Source organism: Eschrichtius robustus, chromosome 5 (genome assembly GCF_028021215.1).
Source record: "Eschrichtius robustus isolate mEscRob2 chromosome 5, mEscRob2.pri, whole genome shotgun sequence".
NCBI lineage: Eukaryota > Metazoa > Chordata > Mammalia > Artiodactyla > Eschrichtiidae > Eschrichtius > Eschrichtius robustus.
Genome location: NC_090828.1, coordinates 27,547,268 through 27,570,466, shown reverse-complemented (window position 1 = coordinate 27,570,466; position 23,199 = coordinate 27,547,268). Strand labels below are relative to the sequence as shown.

Genomic DNA, 23,199 nt, shown 5'->3' with positions numbered 1-23,199 from the left:
GTGTGAAGTGCTTACTATAGTGTAGGCAAATACTAAGCACCCAACAAACATTAGCTCTTACTGTTATTATTTACATTTGCCTAAATAGAAATATTAAGAAAATAATATCACTTCTCATCAACATTAGAAAATTTTGAAACAATCCAGTCAACAAATGAATCAAATAATCTTCAAAAAATCCTCCTTCAAAGGCCATCTGAATCAAGTTTAGGATTAAGGACACCCCCATCGCCTGCCATCCCCCCACACCAGCCTCCCCATCCAAACCCAGAATAGTTCTCTAGCTCATAGTGGAATCTCTTGGCCTCTCAAACTAAATCAACAGTGGAACTCCCAAGCTCTGAAATCAGTCCCAAGCTCTACAGACCAAGTTAATATTAACATGCGTATGAGCTGTGCTGTCCCCAAATCCCGGATAGAGGTTTTGGTCTTTAATCAAGATAAAACTGTGAAAGCTAAAGTAACGTTGCACTCATCTGACATAAACAGGTTTTTTATTCATCTTATAGTTACTTTGTACTTAAAAGAGTAAGCTTTCTTCTGTGGCTGTCAGTTTACAAGCATCAAGAGCAAAACTTGTGGTAGGTGATAGAAATACAGCAAGAATGGTGAAGACAACGTTATAATTTTATGAGCAAGATTTGCAGATTTTATTTAAAGTGTATGTCATAAATCCAGTCTTGGAATCCTCTTTGTATCCTCATTTGACTCTTAATAGTCAGTGTGAAATGAAAGTTAGTTCATCTTAAAATGTCCTTGATTAGAACAATTTTTTTTTTTTTTTCTGGATGCTACCTGGCATTACTGATTGTAGCTAGTAAAGAAGGAATAATAGGAAAGGAAACATGAATTTAAAAAAATAAAAGGAAACAATAAAATGTCATGTTTTTTAAAAAATGAATTTTCTAATTTTAATATAATCTTTAGTTATAGAAGATACGTGCTTGTTCTTGGCACAAATTCATATTCACACATAATTTGACCCCTCACCCCTCTTTTCATGGAACTCCTGTTGGCTTCACTGGCATAAGAGACGAAATACCTTTACATTTGGTGGAAATTATCCTATTTTTTTTCAATCTTCTGTCGTGGTGTTTTTTCATAACCTTTTGTTGTTTGTTGTTGCTGGTGGCAGTGGTGGTAATGTGAACCCCAGGGGCAAAGAATTGAGTTCTTCATAGTCTTCATCTTGGGGGCACCTGATCATCAGAACATGACAGTGCCTATTCTTGCTTCACATTATTAAAATTTTTCCCTTTTATCTCTGACCTCCACTTCTATTTCCCTCTCCCCATATACCCTCATGGCAACATGCTTGATGTACATCTATCCTTGGTAGAGATGCCATTCTGCTTATGCCTTTTCCATTCAATACTGTCATACATTCACCTAGTTCAAAGCTTCCAACAGCTGTGCAGGACTCCAGGCCTCCTTCTACCACCACCTTTGACTTGTTCTTACCCCTCACTGTAAGCACCGCAGTGTCTTCAACGCCCAGCATCAGAAACACCGAGTCCAGGTACCTCATACAGGTTCACCACTTGACCAGTGCACTTGTAATTGGGCCTCAAGAATACTTTCACCATTTTCTTTTGTCTGTTATTAAATCCAGACTTTAAAAATTATTTTACATTGATGGTGTCCTAATAAGCTGGCTGGATAACGTATATTGGGGGGAATTGCAAACTCCATGGAAAATGTCTTTAAATTACTCTGTAGAATGAGCTGTATGTGGTTTTCCTTTCATCAGCTATTTCCAGGCATGATTTATAAATTCTTAAAAATATCAGTCACTGGTAGTACTTCCTAAACCATAGGGTTTTTTTCTTACATTTGTCATATAATTTTGTGACCTTCCTCTTTAGAGCCTTTAGCTCTTTGTTTACTAAGTTACTTAGAATGTGTAACAGGAAGATGTAAATCCATCCTCACTAGTACAAAACATGTGTCCTATGCTAAAGGGTATCATTTATTAATGAAATATGCACTCTTTAAACAAAGGTCAGAATTGAAGATTGTTTTCTCCTATTATTTGCCTATGTGCAGTATCAGGGATTCTAAATCAAAATGCTATCTTTGGATCTCTTGTCTCTATGAACAGGTGTTAAAAAGAAAATTATTCCGAGCAAAGATATTTTCTGTAAGTAGTCAAGCATTTAACCTAAAGAAGCATGCAGGCAGCCCATCAATAGTGAGGAAATGCTCTTTGTCTGTTTTTCACTCTCCCTCACTCAGAGACAGACTATTCACCTCCAGGCCATAGGCATATTGATGGTGACATTCTCTCTTTCCAAGATAATCCTCATGATAGGATGCACTTAATTTATGCTGTTGATGAGACTGAACTGAACTGATTTGCATATCATCAATACGTGTAAATCCTGAGTAGAAGGCCAGCCATCCAAATTAAAATATTCCCTGTCAAGGACTTGCTGTGTCTAGCCAATTCTGGAGTAAAGCTAATTGCAGGTGGTTGGTGAATATAGATGCTGTTCAAGATTTATAAGGCTGCGTTGGAGGGCCCATGAAACTTAAGATTTCTTTAGAACAATGTGTCTGTTTAAAACTACTCTTGTTCAGACTCAGCTGGGCATTCAGTAATGCCAGCCATTGAATGAGATCTTTCAAGTGCCTCAGCCCGCCTCACCTGTCAGACTAGCTCACTGGTTTATAATTGAAACCCTGTTTGCTTCCAAAGCTTTTGATCCTCTAACCCTTCTCTACCCTTCTCACATATTCTTACTTTTCCCCTTTTGATCTGAACGTCTTAACTTTCCTAACACACACCATAATTTTTCATTTACTTTTTTTCTTCAGGTGGTACATACAGCACTGGGTCCATCTTAGAATTTCTATGCTATTTTATCATTTTCACTTTTCCCCAATTGTAAAATAAGTTTCTCTTTCATTGCACTTGGCTTTTAATGGAATGTCCTGACTGCCAGTTTCTCAAGGTTTCCCTTTGTGCAGTCTTTGTTCATTTAACACAGCTTTCACGTCCCCTTCTCTCATCAGCCAATCAATCAATCATACATTTTATTGAGCAGCTCCAAATTAAAATATGAAGTAATGAGAAAATTATAATCAGCCTTTGCTATCTAGAAAAACATGTCATTTAGCACCTTCTGCTTTTTGCTTGTGTGGCATCTATGTGCCCACAGGTGTTTCAGCAGAAGGTGTCTATAAGCTGGGCACTCTATTCCCTTTTCTTTATTTCTTTAGTTCTACTAGGTTCAAAATAAATAGATACCGTGCTGTAGTACTCTGTACAGTGATCACAATAACCACATGTTTTTCTCCCCATCTCCAATTCCATTTTTTTCTAAGTCAACATCCACAAAACGAATTAATATTATTTATTGTGCACCAATGCAGAAAGAGTCACTAGATATTATAGAAAGAAAATGGTGTAAAACACATGGAGTCTGCCCTCAACTAACTTGAAACCGCAGGACCTTGGTAGAAAGTTTGTTTAAATAATTCCTTAAATATTTTCCTGTTTCCTTGACCATGCTCCCCCTGACTTTGGGGTAAAAGAAGAAGGAAGAGTTGGAAAAGGGTAGGCAAAACATAAAGAATTAGAAAGGAAGGAAAAAAACCAATAAGAATGTGGCAGTTTAAGAAAAAAAAGTTAAGGGTCTTAGGGATGTGGAAATTTCTCTCCCAGACACATTTGTTGGCCCAGATATTTACAATGGCTACCTTTGCAAACAGCATATTGTCACAATCCACTTGAAAAATAAGTCACAGTAGATGGAAAATGTCTAGAAAAAAAATCTTGAGTTATTTTTTCCGGAGTATTAAATAAAACACTCTTATTTCTTCAATTATAGGTTTGCTATTAGAAGCAAAAGAGGGAAAAAAAGCCACAAAACTATGGAAAAATCATAGTATAAATATAATGTAATTTCAAACATTGCCATATAGAATCCTTCCCGCATGAACTCTTTCTAGCCAACTTGATGGTACAGTTGAGAAAGAATATTCATTTATAGACATTGATCAGGTATAATATTTCCTTTTAAATTAAAAGTTAGTATGTCTTTCATAGCTTAGAAATCTGATGATAGGATGAAACATAAAAGTGTCCCCACTCTACATTACAATTCTCCTTTCTTTTCACACAGGGATTTGGTATCCATCATTATATTTTTTGGTTCCAATCAATAGGAGGATTTAGGACCTTAGTGCACTTTTAGATAGATATACCATTGAACGTATTCTAAACAGTCAAAGTGTATGTAGTTCTGACAAGCAGTTTTATTTAAACTATGTGTAACTACATACCCATATCCCTTAATTCTCTCTTCCCATCTCTCATGTACCCCTGGTACAAGGACTAGAGGAAGAGGAATGACAAGGACTAAGAAATTTCATATGTATTTCTTGCTGGCGATCACCTTAACGTCTACTCTCTCCTAAACAGCAGAGAGAATAAGTATGGATTTCATGAATTTTCAGAATGTGGATTTTGGCTATTCACGAAATAAATTCCTGTAATATATACATTTTCCGAAATCATTTCACATATGACATTGCATTTATTAAACCATCACAGCAGACGTTTTATGATTTGAACTGGAAATACTAAACACTGCAAAAAAAAATGCCATAGGAGCTTGCAGAATTTAAACCTTTTCAGAATAATCTAGTGATGTTCAGGTTAAAGACTGCCTAACTCAAATGGATTGGCTCTAGCTTACCTCTCAATTACTGCTAGTTCTCCAATTCTCCAAGGTTGCTGAGTATTGAAGGAATGACAAAGATTTAGAATATTGAGGTAACAGTCTTCAAGGCTTGGAGAGCAGTAAACAAAATAACTCCTTTTAGCAGTTTTCAAAAAGAAATCAGGATTTTAGATCTAATGTCATGCAACGCAGCATTTGATTTTGCAGCATCTGATTTTGAGTCCTTATCCAGTCTTCCATTAAACTGTAATGTTCCCACTTGTGGAGACATTAGATAAAATGAAGGTTCATTTCCTGCTTCCAGGATGATCCGCCAAGCAATTCATAACTCCTGAAGATGATTCTGCTTGACTTAAATTAAAATTTTATTAAGTGAGAATTCCTCAACACTAATTCTTATAATTTTCTTTCATGGCTTGCCCATTTCTCCGGTAAATATGGTTTCCCCACAGGCTGGTTGTATCTCCGGTAGTGAAAGGAAGCAGTTAGTATCGACTTTTAGGTGATTGGAAAGATGAAGATAAATATGCAAGTTATAACTAAGGATTCACAAGCAAGTAAAAAAATTGCTAGAAGAATTTTTGTACAAATAAATAATAAACACATAGATAATAAATATTTTTAAACATCTGAAGTAAAAGGAGAGATGTACTCAGAATGGCTATAAATGTGCCAAAGATGAAAAACCTAAAAGTTGTATATTTGTTAACCAAGACATAAACTAAATGAAATACTTAAACCATGAGTTTTGTCTAGTGATTTCTGAAACTGAATGTACTCAACTGATGAGCTCAGAATTCAGAAATTTTAGGAGTTAATTCATGCTTTTTATATGAGTTTTAGTGTTATAATTTTAATTATTTATTCATATAAGCATGAGCTCAATGAATATTTATTATGTATCAGTTATGTACCAGGCCCAGTTCTAGGTACCTGGGATACGTTAGTGAACAGAACAGGCAAAGAGTTTGCCTTCATGGAGCTTACAAGTGAATGAGGAGAGAAGATAATAAAGAATAAACATAAGTAAATTATATAATATATTAGACAATGATAAGTATTATACAAAATAGGATAAAGGAGATTAAGAATGGGAATTGCATAGGGAGGGTGGGAGAGAGATGCAAGAGGGAGGAGATATGGGGATATATGTACACATACAGCTGATTCACTTTGTTATACAGCAGAAACTAACACACCATTGTAAAGCAATTATACTCCAATAAAGACGTTTAAAATTTTTTTTTAATTATAAAAATAAAAAGAATGGGAATTGCAGACTGCAGTATTAAATAGGATGGTTAGGTTAAGCGTCCTTGAGAAGATAATGTTTGAGGAAAGGCTTGAGAGAGGGAATGGAGTTATTTGGAAGAAAAGTGTCCACAGCCAAAATCTGACTAAATAAATTCAATTTAAATAAGACAGGCATTATATAATATGGTGTTGATATAATGTTCTCTGATGTAACCTTTAAGATTCACCATGGTATTTGATTATTTCTAACTTGATATAATGAAATGAGGGTAGTGATTGACTAGGTGAGACAGGTATTTTATTATTATAATCTATGCTTAGACATAGGTTAATTGCAACAAGATGTTTAAAAACATACACAATAAACTCAAATTGTCAAACAATGAAGTTTTTTAAAAACACATGAGCATGTATCCCATGCATGTGGCTGTGTATACTCTGCCAAGAATAGACCAGATAGTAGTAAATAAAATTACCATGTCTTCCTCAGCTATAGGAATGTTTGTGTTCACAGTATACATCATTTAAATATGAACTGATGGAATTTGAAATAATCCTGAAAGTAAAAATTCTTGTTTCTGCTGCTATCTCTTTCATGCACACCTAGAGCAATACGTAGTCTGTCTTAAGTACCTGTCCTAGAAAAATGGAAAAGTCTTAATTCTATGTTTAATTTCTCTCTCCTATTCTGATACCTTAGAAGTGTTAAGCTGAATTACAACCTAATTAGCTCAGAAGTCCAGGGACTGAATTTCTGCTCCACCACTTACCAGCTGTGTGTCCTTAGCATTTAACTAAACCTAATTGGACCTGTTTCCTCAACTGTGAAAGGGAGGTTCCTAACTCTCAGAGTTGTTGAATAAAATAATGTGTTCAAAGAGGTTGGCACATTATAGGAACTTAATAATTTATATGAGAAGCATATCTTATGCCTTTTTAATTGGTCAATACCAGAATAACTGAGTATACACAACTGAAGACCAGCCAGAGGTCATATATATCAGGCATTATAGTATCACAGTGATTTTTTTTTTTTTTTTTTTTTTGATATCATGGTGATTCAGAGGAAGGAAAGAGCTTTGTGGCACTGTGTCCTGGGAGAGTTCTGGAAGCCATTATAAAAGAGGACAGAACTTTAAATGGACTAAAAAGGAAGCGTAAGATTGGGGTTGGAGAAAAAACAGTAGACTATTGCTGAAATAAACGAGTGGTTATGGTGGGCACTAATGGGCAAGGTATGAAAGCCCTAGCTGGGGAACTGATATGACCAAAGGCTTCAAGGACGTAAGGAAGAAGTACGTCCATTATCCTCTCCTAAAGTGCTTAAGAAATACACAGACTAGTATACTTAAGGAACAAAACCAAGAGTCTTCCAGAAGAGCCACAGGGGTGAGCTAACTGAATTTGGGATCAGGGGATTCATAAAGATCAGGACCTGAGATAAAGCAGATATACCAGAGTGGCAGAGACATCATGTCTCATCAAAGTGAGAAAAAGAACTGTGAACTTAGATTTCTGTTTACTTCTGTGTTCCACTCAGTATAACTGAAGTTCCTTGAGGAGGAATGTTGTTCTCTTTTTTCCCATACCTAGAACCTATCAAATGTCTGAAATATATGTGTGTGTGCCATTAAAATTTGTTAAATGAGCCGAAAAAGGGTGCTAGACTATAGTTGAGGCTCATAAGCATAAATATAAAAAATCATGAAAGTCTCTCAAATATCTGTTATCTTGAGTTCTCAGAATATAACATAGTTAAAGGCAAGAATTATGTTTTACATATGGTGCTTATTCTACAACAGATAAGTTAAAGTAATAGTTCTACTAACAAAAGGAAAGAAAAAGAATATGCCTACTCATTCTCAATGATTGAACCAGGTATTCCCAAATATTAAATGACTCCTGAGGAGTATCAAATATGTTTGGAAGCTGAGCTAATTTCTAAACTGACCAAGACCACTATGTGTGCATTATGAGATCCTGATAAAATATGATTCATGTTTCAAGAAATGACAGTCTTGTGCATCATTTTTTATGCTCAGAAGTGAACAATAGAGGAGAGCATATTAAAACAAAACATTTGCTTTGAAGAGTAACCTTCATGTCCAAAATCACTGAAGAAAAAAATAGATGTTTAATAGAAAGATCATATTTAAAAGGATACTTTTGGGGGGAAAAGAATCCTAACCACTATGTAGGATTCACTGAAACCTGAAATCTCTTGTAATTATTACCTAGGGTAATCATATTTTTTTTTTTTTTACTGTCACTAATTTATTTTATAGATGACAACTGGGGACAGAGGGTAATAGTGGTGGCAGCAACTGTATTTTAGACATCAAAAAAGGTAATATGGCTCTACTTACCAATGAGTTAACCTAAAAGCAATGAGTCATAAGAACCGAATATTGAAAGAACATTTTATAAAGGAAATAAAAGCAGTAGAACATCAAGGTCAAAACCCTACTCCCATTTTTTACTGAGTAGAACAGAAATACGCCCCCCAGTGGTTGCTTTGAGTGATTTTTTTTTTTTTTTTTTTTTTTTTTTAATTTTACATGAGCTCCCAATTTTTCAGCTTCATTATTTGGGTAACCCCAGGAAGGTTCACATTGTCTATAACTAGGAAGAACCTTGGGAGGCTGATTCAATTCGATTGCCCAATTTCATGCTTGCAGAAAGAATGATTCCAGGGAGGATGGAGTGCCTAGTATATGCTGATTAAGTTCAGGCTGTACAAGATAGGTTCACAAAAGGGCGATCATGCCAATCTGACTGCCAGACTGGAAATGAAAGAAAAGCAGTGACATAATTACCCCAGATTCTCCAGACGTCCAGTACAGTACAGCACAGCTATTAAACAAAGCTAGTCCTCGGATTGATTGCAATGCATAATTTTAAAGAGGAAGATCTCTGCTTTAACAAATAGAAGAAGGCTTACAAAATCAAAGACAAAGGATGTTTCTGGAATTTGTTATGCTTGCAAACAGAATGGAAGAGAGCACATAAAGAAAGTCACTTGGTGAGAGAAGAAAAACAGGGGACCCGAACCAGGAAACTGGGATGGTGTCTCTATTGGATCTCCTGTCAGTTTTGTGACCTTGGTCAGATTCCCTGGGCCTCAGCTTTCACAACTGTGAGGCAAAGGGTGTGGACTAGGCTGGGAGGTGTCCATGAGTCCAGGATAGGGTCAGAGGCAAGGAGTGTCAGGATCCATGTCATGCAAAAGAACCAAACTTACGAAAGCAAAATTACCTAGTGATCAAAAAGTAGAGAAGAAAGGTGGCTGATAGAGAATGCAGATTCATCCTAATGCATTTGAAATCTAATATAAAACTGATAGACAGTTCTTTCCAGAAAGAAGAAAATGAAGCATATCATTCTGTCTCTGAATTTCCTCCACTGTAGTCTCCTTCCATCTTCTCTATCATCACCTTATTTTTTTTCCTACTTTCTGTTTCCGGTAACCATGGTGATGCTCCCTCCCAGCAATCTTCTTCACAGCCGGCCCTTTTGGTACACATGGAATTTTGCTACATTCACTGATGCAGGGAGCTAAGAATGCTGTAAAAATTAATTTATTTATTAACATTTTCCCCATCCCTTTTGTCCAGGAAATAAATGCAGGGAATTATTCCATACTTAACCTCCCTACATAAGGGGCACTGTAAAACTGGGATATTCAACTGTTACTTTCAGTTGCTAACATAAAGGGGATACTGATTATGTCAGAGATTCAATTCCCTGTCTTGGTCCTCAGGGACTGTAAAGTCTCGATACTCAAGCTGGTTGCTACCTCTTTTTTACTTGTTTATGTGAAGGGAATAAAATAGATTGCCCCCAGAAATCACACATCAACCCTGGTTTCCTAATCCTCTTTGTTTTTTGCTGCATTCTCCCTTGTAAGGAAACCATTGCCAAGTGCGTAATTATCACAGTTACAAGGGGATTGAATTTTCCATTAAAAAATATACATAAATATAAACATTTCTCTAATGAACACAGTTATTTATTTGGAATATAAATAAGCAATATGTGATACTCAGTTTTAAAAAATATTGTAATTTTCTGCTAATGACAAAACCTCAAAAATCTCTGATGCCATGAATGCAGATAATAAAAATTCCCATAAACTATTGTTTTGTCATGTCCAGTTTATGTAGCCCAACTTCTTTGTAATCCTATATGCCGGAAAACGGTTTCTCTATTTAAGCACGGGGTGTGTGTGTGTGTGTGTGTGTGTGTATGTATGTATGTGTCTGGCATTAACACAAAGGAGAACAGATGATGACATTCATAGGCTTATAGACTCGACTCCTGGGGACACACTTGGATGGAGGCAATTAAGATGCCTGTCAGGCATTTGATACCAGAAGCCCCTATGCAAACCTCTAAATCATACGCCAGGGCTACATCTTATTGTCAGTGAATGATGGCGGAACTGGGTGGCTTGTCATCATTCTCGAAAATTCTGAGGCTAGTGAGCTCTCTCACCCTCTCCCACTCGCCTTATTTTCCTTTTCGCCACTGCGGGGACTTTTTCTAATTTGCAGCTTCCCTTTCCCCGACACACACAGACAGGAGCTGGTGGCTTGCAGACTGCGTCTGTCTGGAGCTAGAGAGCCTGAGCCAGCCCGCGGAGATAATGCTAGGGGAGAAGGATTCTGCAGCAATTCTCAAAGGCTAGACTTGGGTGGTATCGCTGCATATGCTCTGGTAATGGTTTGGGTTTTTTTACATTTTATTTTGTTTTCTTTTTAATCCATTTTTCAAAGCATCTGCTATATGTGATCTCACAGTAAAATGCTTTTAAATTCCTTCCTGGGCTTCCTAAAAATTCAAGTACTGCATTTTTTGTGCTACAGATCTCAAGACGTAGATTTATTATCTGGATATAAGAATGCGTTTGCTTGCTGGTGAGTTACAGTTTTCAATATTTAGCTAATAAATCTATATATGAATTTTTTTCTTTTGTTTTGTTTCGGTAGGTTCTTCAGCTTGTTGTCTCTAACCGAGGAAACATTGATTGGAAACTACTCATTCAGAAAAGTAAAAGGTACCACATGTTTTGTTTGGGTGTTTAAATGAGGGAAAATCAGGGAGGATTTGGAATGTTTTATTTAAATTAATCTCTCTATGGTTGGTCTTTTATCCTTAAGCCTACATTGATCATTGTCTATAGCATGTATGATTTGCTATGCCGAGAATGCCATTGTCCAAGGCTATTTTGATTCTAAGATGTCTAAAGAATTACGTTTTTTGTCTGTGCTGCAAGTTGTTAGCAAATATCAATATTTCTGGCTTTTTTAGGGATTTTCATCACTGTAACAGCTTTAAAAAATATCCAAAATTCTCTCTTAATGAAAAATTAAATAATTTGAATTTAAGAGAAATATGCTAAGTAATGATTTTATCTGAGGGAATCCTGCTAGTAAGTGATATTTTTTAAATGGCTAAATAAAATGGCTTGCCCTTCCCAGGTAGAATGAGCACTAGAGACGAAAGCCCAGGAATGACTCAGTATTGTTGGGTTTTGCGAATAAAATATTGCAACTTCTTCACTGATGCTTTAGTCTTCAACACTGTATATGTTTAAAGGCTGAGGTTGTTTGTTATTGAAAGAACCGATTTTACATATGCTTTATTTAGCATTGACAGCATAAGAAAGTAATCTTTCATCTTGCCGTGAAAGCAGTTGAATCATTGATCCTGGGCCTTATGCCTTATGTGAAAAATATTAATCTTCAAATTCAACATCAGGATATATATTGATCGGAGATGCCAATTATGGGATCGTTAATTCTTTATGATGATCTTTGACTTGAACATATGCTCATGTCAGTAAAACCAATATTTATAATTTGCCTTTTAAAAAACGGAAGACATTTTCCACCTTGCTGAGAAGATCAATACATCTGTTAAGTCTTTCCTTAGCATTCACCTCGAGTATCAGTCCAAAATATTTTATGCAGTAAGGTTTGTTTTCTTAAATGTACTTAAAAAATGGCTAATGTTTAACGACTGATCTTCAAATACCAGAAGTATGCAAGTGTACACCTGTGAGAGTGAATATTTGTAGCAGTTGAAGGAGATGAACGCATTGTGCTTATTTAATTTTCTCCGCAATGTGTAATTATGAGAGCCTTAATTTATTCATTCCACAAGCACTTATTAAGAGCCTTGCTGCTGTGGGTAGTTATTGTGGGGGAGAAGGAAGGGGCAGATGCCACTGTCACCCCCCCTCTTCCAGAGTGTAGGCAACATCACATAATATTTTTGCACAGGAGAATGAATTCATTAAAATAAATCTGTGTGTTCTAAAAAAGGAAGCTGCATTATTTCAGACATTGAACAAAATCTAATAGGCTAGTCTCAGAGATATGTGAAATAGATTGTGTTTTTTTCCTCAGAAATTTCTCAGTGGAATCATGTATGAAATTTCCAAACAGGACTTACTATTCCTCTTGGATACTGTAAAACCCTTAGGACCATTCTCTCTTTTTTTAGGTTTCACTCAGAGTAAGTGAAAACATTTCATATTTGGTAAAAAAAAAAAAAAAAAAAAATATATATATATATATATATATATATATATATATTTGGTATTTTACCATCTAACTAAATTTCTACAGGATATATTTCAGGTGAGAAACTGTTTCCTGATCTTCAGACTCATTTAGCAACTCACTAAATTAATTTTGAACTTTGGGGTATTTACGTGAATTGGAAAAGGATGAAGTTGTTATTTAACCACTAAAAGATGTATTCAGTATATTGTCAATAGGCATTAATCAGCTCTGTTATGATTTATCTGGGTATTAGAGAAGTGGCATATTACCTCATCAAAAGTTTCTTGATTCCTAAATTTTCTAGGACCATTTTAAAATTCATCTTGTGGTATGTTAATAGATTTTGTGTAATAAATCAGGGTTTATTCAAATAGTCTGTTACATTGTCAAATCAAAATAGAATTTGGCTATTGGACTCTCAGAGAGTCAGGGACCTGTATCATGGTTTCTTTAATCAATATCGTCTTGACATTAGTTAATCCCTTTACTGATTTTTTCACTGAAATCTTCAGCATATAGAATAGTCCCTGGACAACAGCAGGAGTTCAATAAATATTTATTTAATTATTTGATGGATAAATGACTTTGTCGATATTTCCCCCCATTACTTTTTTGTTCTTGTTTTTCATGAGATGACAGACTCTAAAACAGACATTTGGTACATTTTTTTTCAGTTACCCCAAATATTCATTATATGTTTCTAATTAATCAAAATTAATTAAATAATTAATATCAGGTAGAAAATCAAGCAAACCATGTGCCAAAATTTCTTCAGGCTATATGCAAAAGGGTTTTTCTGGTCTTAGGTTAAGATGCAAAGAATTTTTGAAATGTCCCCTTTCACTTTCACCAGCTGAGGGAAAGACCCCAAACTGCAGTATGAGTTTTGCTTTATGGACGCTTCCTAAATACTACTCCGAGGCTTGGCATTGTTTACTGCTCTTCACGTCTTCAGCCAAAATTTTGCTGCAGCAGACGGGGCAGGGAGGCCGTTCTCTTTCTCTCTCAATGTAATACTAGGAATGATGTCATAATCTTCTTAAACGCTTGGTTGCTTATTATGGACTACTAAGTATGACATCATTTTATATATATATGCTTATATACATATATATAATCTGTAAGGAAACTTCTAGAATCATAATAGCTTTAGGGAATGCTATTCTTGTCATTTATTTTTATTAATAAAACTATAATTTTTGTTATTAACTATGTGCTAGATAATATCCTAAGCCCTTAACATACGTTATTACATTTTAACTCTCTCTACAATCCGGGGAGGTGGGTATGGTCTCCATATTATGAATGAACTGAGATTCCAATTGGACAGCCAACGCAAGTCTGGCCCAAAGTCCTTCATATTAATCACAGAATACTAAATTTTTTTCTAGTAGATTTTTTGGCTCATAATCATCATTTTAATGTTTTATTATGCACATGAAATATATGTTACTGAAATAAGGTTAAAACAGTATGCTTTGTAGATTCTTGTTTTTATATATATAAGGTAGGAGTGAATACATCTTAAAATACTTAACTGTAATTTTCAAGCTCTGGTATATTTTATATTTTAAATATATATTTTATATTTAACCTGAGGATTTTTATTCTTGAAAGAAGAATGTCAGAGATAAATTCGTTTTGAAATAAGTGGATTCATAAAATATTTCCTATGTCATTACAATGAAGTCATATTACTGAATTGCATCATCTATATAAGAAAATTAGCCAGAAAATTCAAGTGCTAAATAGTATAACTGATGCCATATCTTGCAAAGGCTTTTTTTTTTTTTTTTAATTGAAATCATGGCCGAAGTTTCATACGGCCAGAATAGATAAAGAAGCAGAAAACAGTGTGAAAATGCGCATGCACCCTTAAAGTACAACTCACTAACCCAGAAAAACAACTGAGGGCACTAACAATTACACAAATATGTATTAGGATGGTCTACTTGAAAGGGAGTATATACAAGAGAACACCTTCTGAGCTCAGCTGGGTGCAGCGGATTAAAACCAGGAAGTAACACCCAGGCTCATTGCAGGGCAGGATTACTAACAATTGAGAAGAGACTCAGCAGTGGAGGATGAGTCTTTTGAGGTGGAACTTAGGGATGAATAGAAATATTCAAGGGAGAGATAATGCCTGGAGGAGCTCGGAAGAACAAATGACATTAGCAAAGGACCCAAAGGAAGTGAACATGCAAGAAAAGCATAGACTGATCCCATTTATATTCTGGAATGCAGGACAAAAGAAGGGGATTCTTAGAAGATAAGGATGGAAATATACGTGAATACTGTTAGGTTGTACCATGCCTAATATTCCTAATATTAGGAATGCCTAATATTCTACCCTTTTTGAACTACAAAATGAAAATTTCATTCAGTTCAACCTAATACATTGAAAGAGGACTGTAAATGCCAAGTTGAGGAGATGTTTTTCAGTATTCACTGAAAAGCTATTGACTGTATTCTGGATAGGAGACCACAATTACCTACACTGTGTTTTCACAGGACCTATTTTATAGCTCTGTATATGACAGGGTTGTGTGTGAGAGCATATTGAAGAAAGCATCACTTTGGAAGCTGTCATAGGATAATCCAGGAAAAAATAAAGGCTCAAAGAGGGTGTTGACAGTGGGCATTAAAAAAGAGGTCATGAAAGTGAAAGTTGTTTCCGAACTCAAATTTATACCCTGAGAATTGCAACCTCTTGATTGGTAGGAGGGATGAAAAGCGGAAGGACTCAATGGTGACTCTAACATTTGAATTTGACAGCTGGAAAAATCAGGGGAGAAAGGTAGGTAAAAGTTGCTTGAGGAAAGAGCCCCCCCCCTTTTATCTTTATCGTATCCCTAGTCTCTAGCAGACAGCCTAGTACGTAGTAGACAGCCAATACATGCTGACTGAATGAGTGAGAGAGTGAATAAAATGAAGAGGCCAGTTTAGGCCATGTTGGCTGGATGTGGGTGGACTGGTCTAGTAGACTGCAGAACATGTAGATCCAAAGCTGAGAAGAGAAATTAGGGAAATAGGAGGTGGATGACATTATCAAGAAAGATGAGAAGAGGACCAGAGAGGAAATTCTTGACAGCATTCACATTTAGGATGCAGAATGAGGGAAGGGTTGACAAAGTTCAAGGAAGATTTTTTTTTTTTTTAAAGCAAAGAAAAAAGAAGACAGTTGAAGTAACAGAAAACAAGGCTAAAATGCAAATTCTCCAGAAAAATTGAAGAATAAGAATAAATAAGAGACCGCTGGATTTATTATTTATTTCAGTAATGTTTTCTGTTATAAAAACAATACATCAACATTTTGTAAAGTTTATAAAATTTAAAAGAGTGTAAGGAAGGAAATAGTAGCCATCCATAATTACACAATCCAGAGATTATGGTTAACATTTTCTAAACCTTTTAGCTTGTTTCTTTTCCTCTATTGCATTTAAATTTACATAATCAGGATCAGAACCATACAATTTGAATTCTGCCTTTTTTCCACTCATCTCTTACAGCATTTTGCCACCTGCATAATGTTCTGTCATGTAGACGTTGGATATGTTTATTCCCCATTGTTCCTAATTTTTCACTGTCATCACAATAGTGCAATGAGATACTTCGTTATGTCACTCTTACTTGATATTTCAAGTGATTTCCAATAGATATTTCCTAACAAAAGAATCACAGTATTCTATATTGTCAAGTTCCTGGTCAGATATAATTTACTGGTTTCAAAATTAGCCTCAGCTTTCTTCCAAGAAAGAGAATCTAAAATTACTTTAGCACCTGCCATGTGCCAGCCTCTGGCACTTTAATTATCCCGGTGACTCCAATGTAGAGTCTTATATCTCCTCTTAAAAAATGAAGGACCAGGGACTGAGAGAATTGCACAAGTTTTAGGACCAGTTTTGAATCTGGGTCTGACTCAAACCAATCAAACTGTGGGGACAGAAGCAAGACCTCGAGAAGTAAATAAGTAAATAAGGATATGAAAATAATAGGAAACATTCTTAAGAAGGCCAGGGTTCACAGGAAAGAGATAGAATATGTAAGGCAAGGAGGGCCGTGACTTCCCCTTCTCTTACTAACAGGTAGAGTCCTAAACTGAAGGGGAGGGGGCAGATAGAGACAGGCTGGGGGGGTCAGGGGGGTGTGCTATGTATGGAAGCAGAAGAAGGACACACTTAAAGAGCAAGGTCCTAATGGAAGGGAGATTAAGAGCACAGGCAAGGATTTGGGCTTGGCAAGCAAAATTCATCTTCCCTACAGATAAAAGTGAAAGAAAAGAGAGTGAGATTGTCTAGTGGTAAAGATACGGGGACCTTAACATATCATTCAGACTTTATCTCAGACTGGAGGAAAATTCACTTATTCATTCAGTGAATATTTCTTGAACACCAGTTCCATGCCCTTTTCCTTCCCTAATGGAACTTTCTTTCTAGTGAGGGGAAATAATCAGTGGGTAAACAAAATTAAAAGATTACTGAGTCAGCTATGCAGAGAATGGGTGATAAGGTATAAGGGTAGATACTGGGAGATAAGCATCTCAAACTTTACAGCAGAGATGAATCAACTGGGGATCTTATTAAAATGCAGATTTGGAATCAGTGGGTCTGAGAAGGGGCCTGAGATTCTATATTTTAACAAACTCCCAGGTGATGTTGTTACTTTTGGACCATGGAGCATGCTTTGATTAGCAAGAAGTTAGAAGGCAAATTTCCAGACCAAAAAAAAAAAAAAAAAAAAAATCGATATGATAGGAGCTGTTGTTATGAGCAAGTCAAATGTGAGTCCTTCTCTTCCTGCAGTAGCACTACATACTTTTAAGCCTCTTTGATGGTGAGAGAGAGATTTGTCCCTCTTTAGCTCTAAGCTTTTTCAATTCCAATCAGTTATTTTATGAAAGCCATTGAACCAGTCCTAATGAGCTACTGACATTTCATTCTTTCTGCCCACGCTCAATGCTTTATCAAGCCATATAATGAATTCTTGTGGCTCAGGTTTGGGGATGTGAGTGCATATAACCCTGGGCCAGTTTCTTAACTCCAGTTCTGTTCCCTGCTTCATAATTTCGTTGGACTCCTCTCTGCCTGGATGATCAGCACAGTCCTGGCCTGCTAAATTCTCTGGCCTGCTAGCTCTTCACATCCCTTATGTTCGTCTGTGCTTAGTAGCAGAGCTTCCCAATTTTTACATCCCGTCTTCTTGCCACACACAGCCTAGTACAAGCCTTGGAGGACTCTCCTTAAAGTCACAGGAGGCTATTGAGTATAGTCTCTGATTTAAAGAATGCATTTTTTTTTTTCCAACAAAATCATTTCCCTTTGGAGGACTGTTTCGGTTGGTGACAGCAACCTGCATTCCTCTGAAGGAAGGATACATGTGTTTGTAGACGATTAGAGTGTTCAGAGGGGCTAAGTGTTCACAAGAAGCCTTGACAGACTCCATCTGGAGGAGTGTTATCTTTCTGCCTCACTGCTAGGCTGTAACTCTCAATCTTCCCTTATAGCTGTAGGAACATGGGTGCCTATACTTGGTTGATTCCTTCCACAGCACATGTTTCAGCTGTGCAATATCTAAGAAAATAACAAGTCAAAGAAATACGGCATACTCGTCATCAAGGAAAAACAGCTTAAGTGCATATTGAACACCTGTGATATCCTCACACTTATCAGCATTTATCCTTTGCTAAAAGGCTGGTTCTATCTCTAAGCCATGTCATGACCTGATCTTTAGACTTTGCCACTGTCATTTTGTAATTTGGTGTTTAACAGCCAAGTAGGCAGGGGCAGTGTCATTAGAAACTTTAAATTGAAACTTCCAGGGAAATATCAAATTCGTTTTCATATGAACAGAAGTCAACTTAAATAGAAAAACACATTTCTTCAAGGAGAAAACTTGGGGAAAATCCTTGAGGAGAGAGACCATGTCTTAAGGCATCTTAGTACTTCTTAGTACTTCCTTGCTGACTACACAGAAAATGCCCTTAATACATATGCCAAGTTGAAGCTAAGAAAATAAGTGTGTGTGAAACTGTAGTTTTTCTGTAATGGACAGTGCTGGTCTTCTTTGCACAGTCAAACTGGGATTGGTAAAACTGCCAGAGTTTGAATACCATGTCTGTGCCCTTTCATCATTCATTCAATTGTTAAGAGTCTCAGAGTACACAGGATAATCTCTGGTGTTTCTGACGCAAACTCTCCCTCTCTCAAAAAAAAAAAAAAAAAAGTCTGAATCAATCGTCATTTTTTGTGAATTCCACTTGGGTCTGCCTCAGATGGTTTGAATTAACCTTTCTTCAGATTCTCTCTGGTGTTAATGACTCTGGATTATGACCATTTAAAGCAGCGGAAGTACATTGATCCACATCTGGCAAATGTTAAAAGAAAGCTACTCCATTTAACAGATTACAACGAACATATATTTCTTTGCATTGTGTAGGAATTTAGGAAATGATGTTTCATTTCGGGAAGATCTTATGTTTTATTTCCAAGGTGAACCATATTTGTACTTAGTTTTCTTTAAAAATATTTTCTTGCTCATTGTAGAATTTTCTCATGCTAAGAGTTCATTGTTACGTATACAGAATAAGATGCAACACGTAGGCATTTAGGATTCTTCTCACATAGTGTCTAAGAGCAACTGGTTAGCACAATTTTGGGTATAGCTGCAGGTGAATTTGTGATATTCTAGAATCTTAAAAAGCACACCTACACTGCCAATACTTTAAATAGTTGAGGACAGAAATCCCTAAAATGACTGACTTTCCAAGATTTTTATTGGTACTTGAGGAAATATGAGATCTAACAATGAAAAAAAATTTTAAATCATACAAGCACTCGTGGTCCTGAGTAATTCAAATAATTCTGGTCACACTGCTGCACTTTTCCTCTACAGGACGGTGGATAGTCCAATAAATCAAAGGGACATAATAAATGTAATATATAGCTTGATATGTGCATGCATTTTTAGTTCTACTCTGTATGTTATGCTCACAAAAAGACCCAGGATGTAAACTTTGGAATATAAAATTGTTAAAATAATGTGACCGGCTAAGAAGTTGCATTTAGATTTTAAGAAAAAAAAAAAAAATCAGTACCTCTTTTTAAGTGATACAAAGCATTTTCTAATACATGACATCACAAAGCTCACAACAATCTCTGGAATGGGAACGGCAGATCTTGTTATATTTATTACAGATGAGAAAACTGAAGTGTAAAGAATGCAGTGACCTACCCAAGTCACTCCACTAGAAGATAGTTAACCTGGGCTTGTATACTTGTTCTGGCCCTGAAACCTTTACTTTCTACTGCCATGCAGCCAAAACAGATAAATGAGTATATTGTCCTAAGTCTAGACTATTTTAATAATGCACTGACTTGACTGCTAAAATAACCCATTCCAAGGTAGCTGTGACCTCCACCAAATGGATTTCCCTGCTCTCCCTTTAGAATCCTGGATGAGCATGGCGTGGAGCTCAGTAAATACTAGTAAAAAATATCAGTTATTACTGAAATGGTTTTAAACTTTTCAGTATGAAAAGGAGCTAAGTCTAAATATATCACAGAACATGTCATCTTACTGATTTAAAAAGCATTTGCTGGAGGGATAGATTAATAAGAATTCGTGATTTAGTTCTAAGTTTCATAGAATTTTAGTCAAGTGGTAGACAGCTCAGCAAGAACCCAGGATCACAAAGAAAATGATTAAAGCTTCAGAAAATCAGATCTATGGAAAAACATTTTAAAAAGCAGGCATTGTATTTTGCCTAATATTAGGAAAATTATAAGAGCTCATGAAGAATTTTGAGCTGGAAGCTGTGGATCTCAGTTCTGACCTCAGGGTAGCACATGTAAAGAAAAACGATAACCTCAGAGGCCACTGAGTAGGGTCAGAGCTGAGGTCAGTGTCTCAAGGCAGCACCAATAGGAATGAATCCACTGAGGACATCCTCACTGCAGTGGCCCACCTCTTGCCCAGATTCTTCTGTCCACCACCCTCATCCAGGCTCTCAGTGCCAGAGGTACCGAAATGTTTTTATCTGCTCTCCCTGCCCTGAACACCATCACCCCATTCATCTCACAGACAAACTGTAATATAAGCTCTTCTTTGTGTTCCCATGTTTTTCCTCCCAGTGGTTCTTGTTTGCTCTCTTGAGCTGTGCTGGTCAATGTGGTAGCAGCTAGCCATAGGCAACTACTTAAATTCAAATTAATTAAAAAAATAATTGAGGTTTACTTCCTTAGTCATACTAACCACATTTCAAGTGCTCCATAGCCATGTTATTTTTATAGAACATTACATATCATAGTACAAGTCCATCACCACAGTGCTTCTTTGGCGAGAGCATAACCAGACCCTCACGCAAATATCCAAGGCCTACAGTGACTCCTCTGCATCCCTCAATACCCTTGCACACACTCCACTCCACACACTTCTCTCCTGCTCTTCCTCATCCTCATTGCTACAATTATAATTAAATAATAATAGCTCTTATTTATTTAATGTGTATTTTGTGCCAAGGACATACATTTTCAGAAGAAAAAGAAGAAGAAAAGGAAGAGGAAGAGGAGGAAGGGGAGGAAGAAGGAAAAGAAGAAGGAAAAGGAGAAGCAGCAGCAGAAGCCACCCGCACAGTAGTTTTTTTATCCCCAGTTCACAGAAGAGGAAGATGAGGTTTAATGAAGTTCAGTATATTTCCCAAGGATAAATAGCTAATAATTAGTGGAGGATGAAGTAAGACCCAGGTCTGCTGGCCCCAAAGCCAGACCTTTTACCCTGTACCAGTAGTTCTTAACCAAAGACAGTTTGTCCCCCTGCCAGGGCTCATTTGGAAATGTCCAGAGACATTTTTGATTGTCATAAATGGACAAGAGCTATTGATATCTAAAGGGTAGAGGCCAGAGACGCTGCTAAGTATCCTGCAATGGATGAACTCCTTACAACCAAGAATTATCTGGCTCAAAATGTCAATAATAATGCCAAGATTGTATGTTTTCTATCTCCCCCCACAAACGAATTTAAATTCTAAAAGTATGGGGACTTTGCTTTGTCCACGGCTATTTCCCCAGTGCATTGACAACTACTTACCGTAGAGTAGGCATGCAATGTATATTTTTGAATTAATCAAATACCTGCACATGGTAAAAAAACAATCAAGCCAAACAAAGGGACCAAAATAAAATTAGAGTCTTCTTCCCTAAACCCATCCTCAACCTCATATCCCAGTGAAAGCCAATTTAATAATTGTTATACTCTAAGAATTCTTCTGATTCTGATTCAGTGACTTTAATCTCTTGCGACCAAATTTCTTTCTTGTAGACTGAGGTCAGCACACTTTTTCTAAAGGGACAGATAGTAAATACTCTTAGTTTGTGAGGGCTATACAGTCTCCATTACAGCTAATCATACAGCTACAGTGTGCTCTGCCATTGTAGCCCAAAAGAAACATGGATAGTAAGTAAATGAATAGGCATGGCTGTGTTCCAATAAAACATAATTTACAAAAACAGGTGGTGGCTGTATTTGGCCCATGGACCATAATTTTCCAACCCTTCTTCTAGGCTATATTCCTCTCTCCCTGTACTTTCTATCTCATGTTATCTTTTATTATATTCCATTTCTGTTTTATTGGAGCTTCTTCTAAAGGCATTTATTCATATATGGCAGGTTATTGATAAATTTGAGTCCTTACATGTCTCAAACCATGTCTTCATATAATACTCATACTTGATTGGTAATTTGGCTAGATCTGCAGTTTTGCTCTATTATATTTTAGCATCTAGTGTTATTGATAAGAATTCTGATATCAGTCAGGTTCTCATTCTTTTGTGAATAACCTTGATTTTCTTTTTCTTTATAGTAAGTTTTAGGAGTTTTGTGCAATTTCAAAAGGATGTGTCTATATGTAGGTCTTTTAATATTTATCTAATTTGGCAATAAGATGATTTAAAATTAGTTATTAGTTTAAATTATTTAAACCTTTTAAACTAACAGACACTTCCCTCTCTTCTTTTTCTGGTTATCTCTGCCTCTGTCCCATATTTAGAGGATTTCTATTTATAAATGCTGGACTTAATGGATTGATCTGTTTCATCTCCTTTTTCACATATTTTTAAAATCCCTTTTTCACTTTTCCTACATTCAAGGAGTTTTTTTCCTCTTCTAATCGGCTGAATTATTATTTGCCTTTAGTCCTGCCAATTCTATTTTTTAATTATATATTTTAAATCATATGTTAATTTACAGGAATTTTTTTCTTATTCTCTGATAATTTTCTGTAATTCATTTTTGGAAGGAAGTTTATTTTTAAAGTATGCAATATTCTTTCACATGCCTCTGAGAAAGACACCTATAATTGTAAGTTTTCTTTTGTTCCCTGAATCATCTCTATTTCTCCAGGAGTCTTTTTTTTTTTTAATAGATCATTATTGGAGTATAATTGCTTCACAATACTGTGTTAGTCTCTGTTGTACACCAAAGTGAATCAGCCATATGCATACGTATATCCCCATATCCCCTCCCTCTTGAGCCTCCCTCCCACCCTCCCTATCCCACCCCCCTAGGTGGTCACAAAGCAACGAGCTGATCTCCCTGTGCTATGCTGCTGCTTCCCACTAGCTAACTATTTTACATTCGGTAGTGTACATATGTCGATGCTACCCTCACTTCGCCCCAGAAAAGACAACCCTCAG

General features: G+C 36.2%; 1 protein-coding gene across 8 annotated transcripts in view; it reads left to right on the top strand.

Moving 5' to 3' along the window:
- Positions 1-23,199, top strand: part of MAP2 (microtubule associated protein 2) — a 275,443-nt gene that overhangs the window by 120,070 nt on the left and 132,174 nt on the right. For all 8 annotated transcript variants that reach the window (XM_068544555.1, XM_068544556.1, XM_068544554.1 and 5 more), the window contains one exon: positions 10,931-10,998. The gene's annotated coding sequence lies outside the window, so the exon portion shown is untranslated. The remainder of the gene's footprint in view (positions 1-10,930; positions 10,999-23,199) is intronic.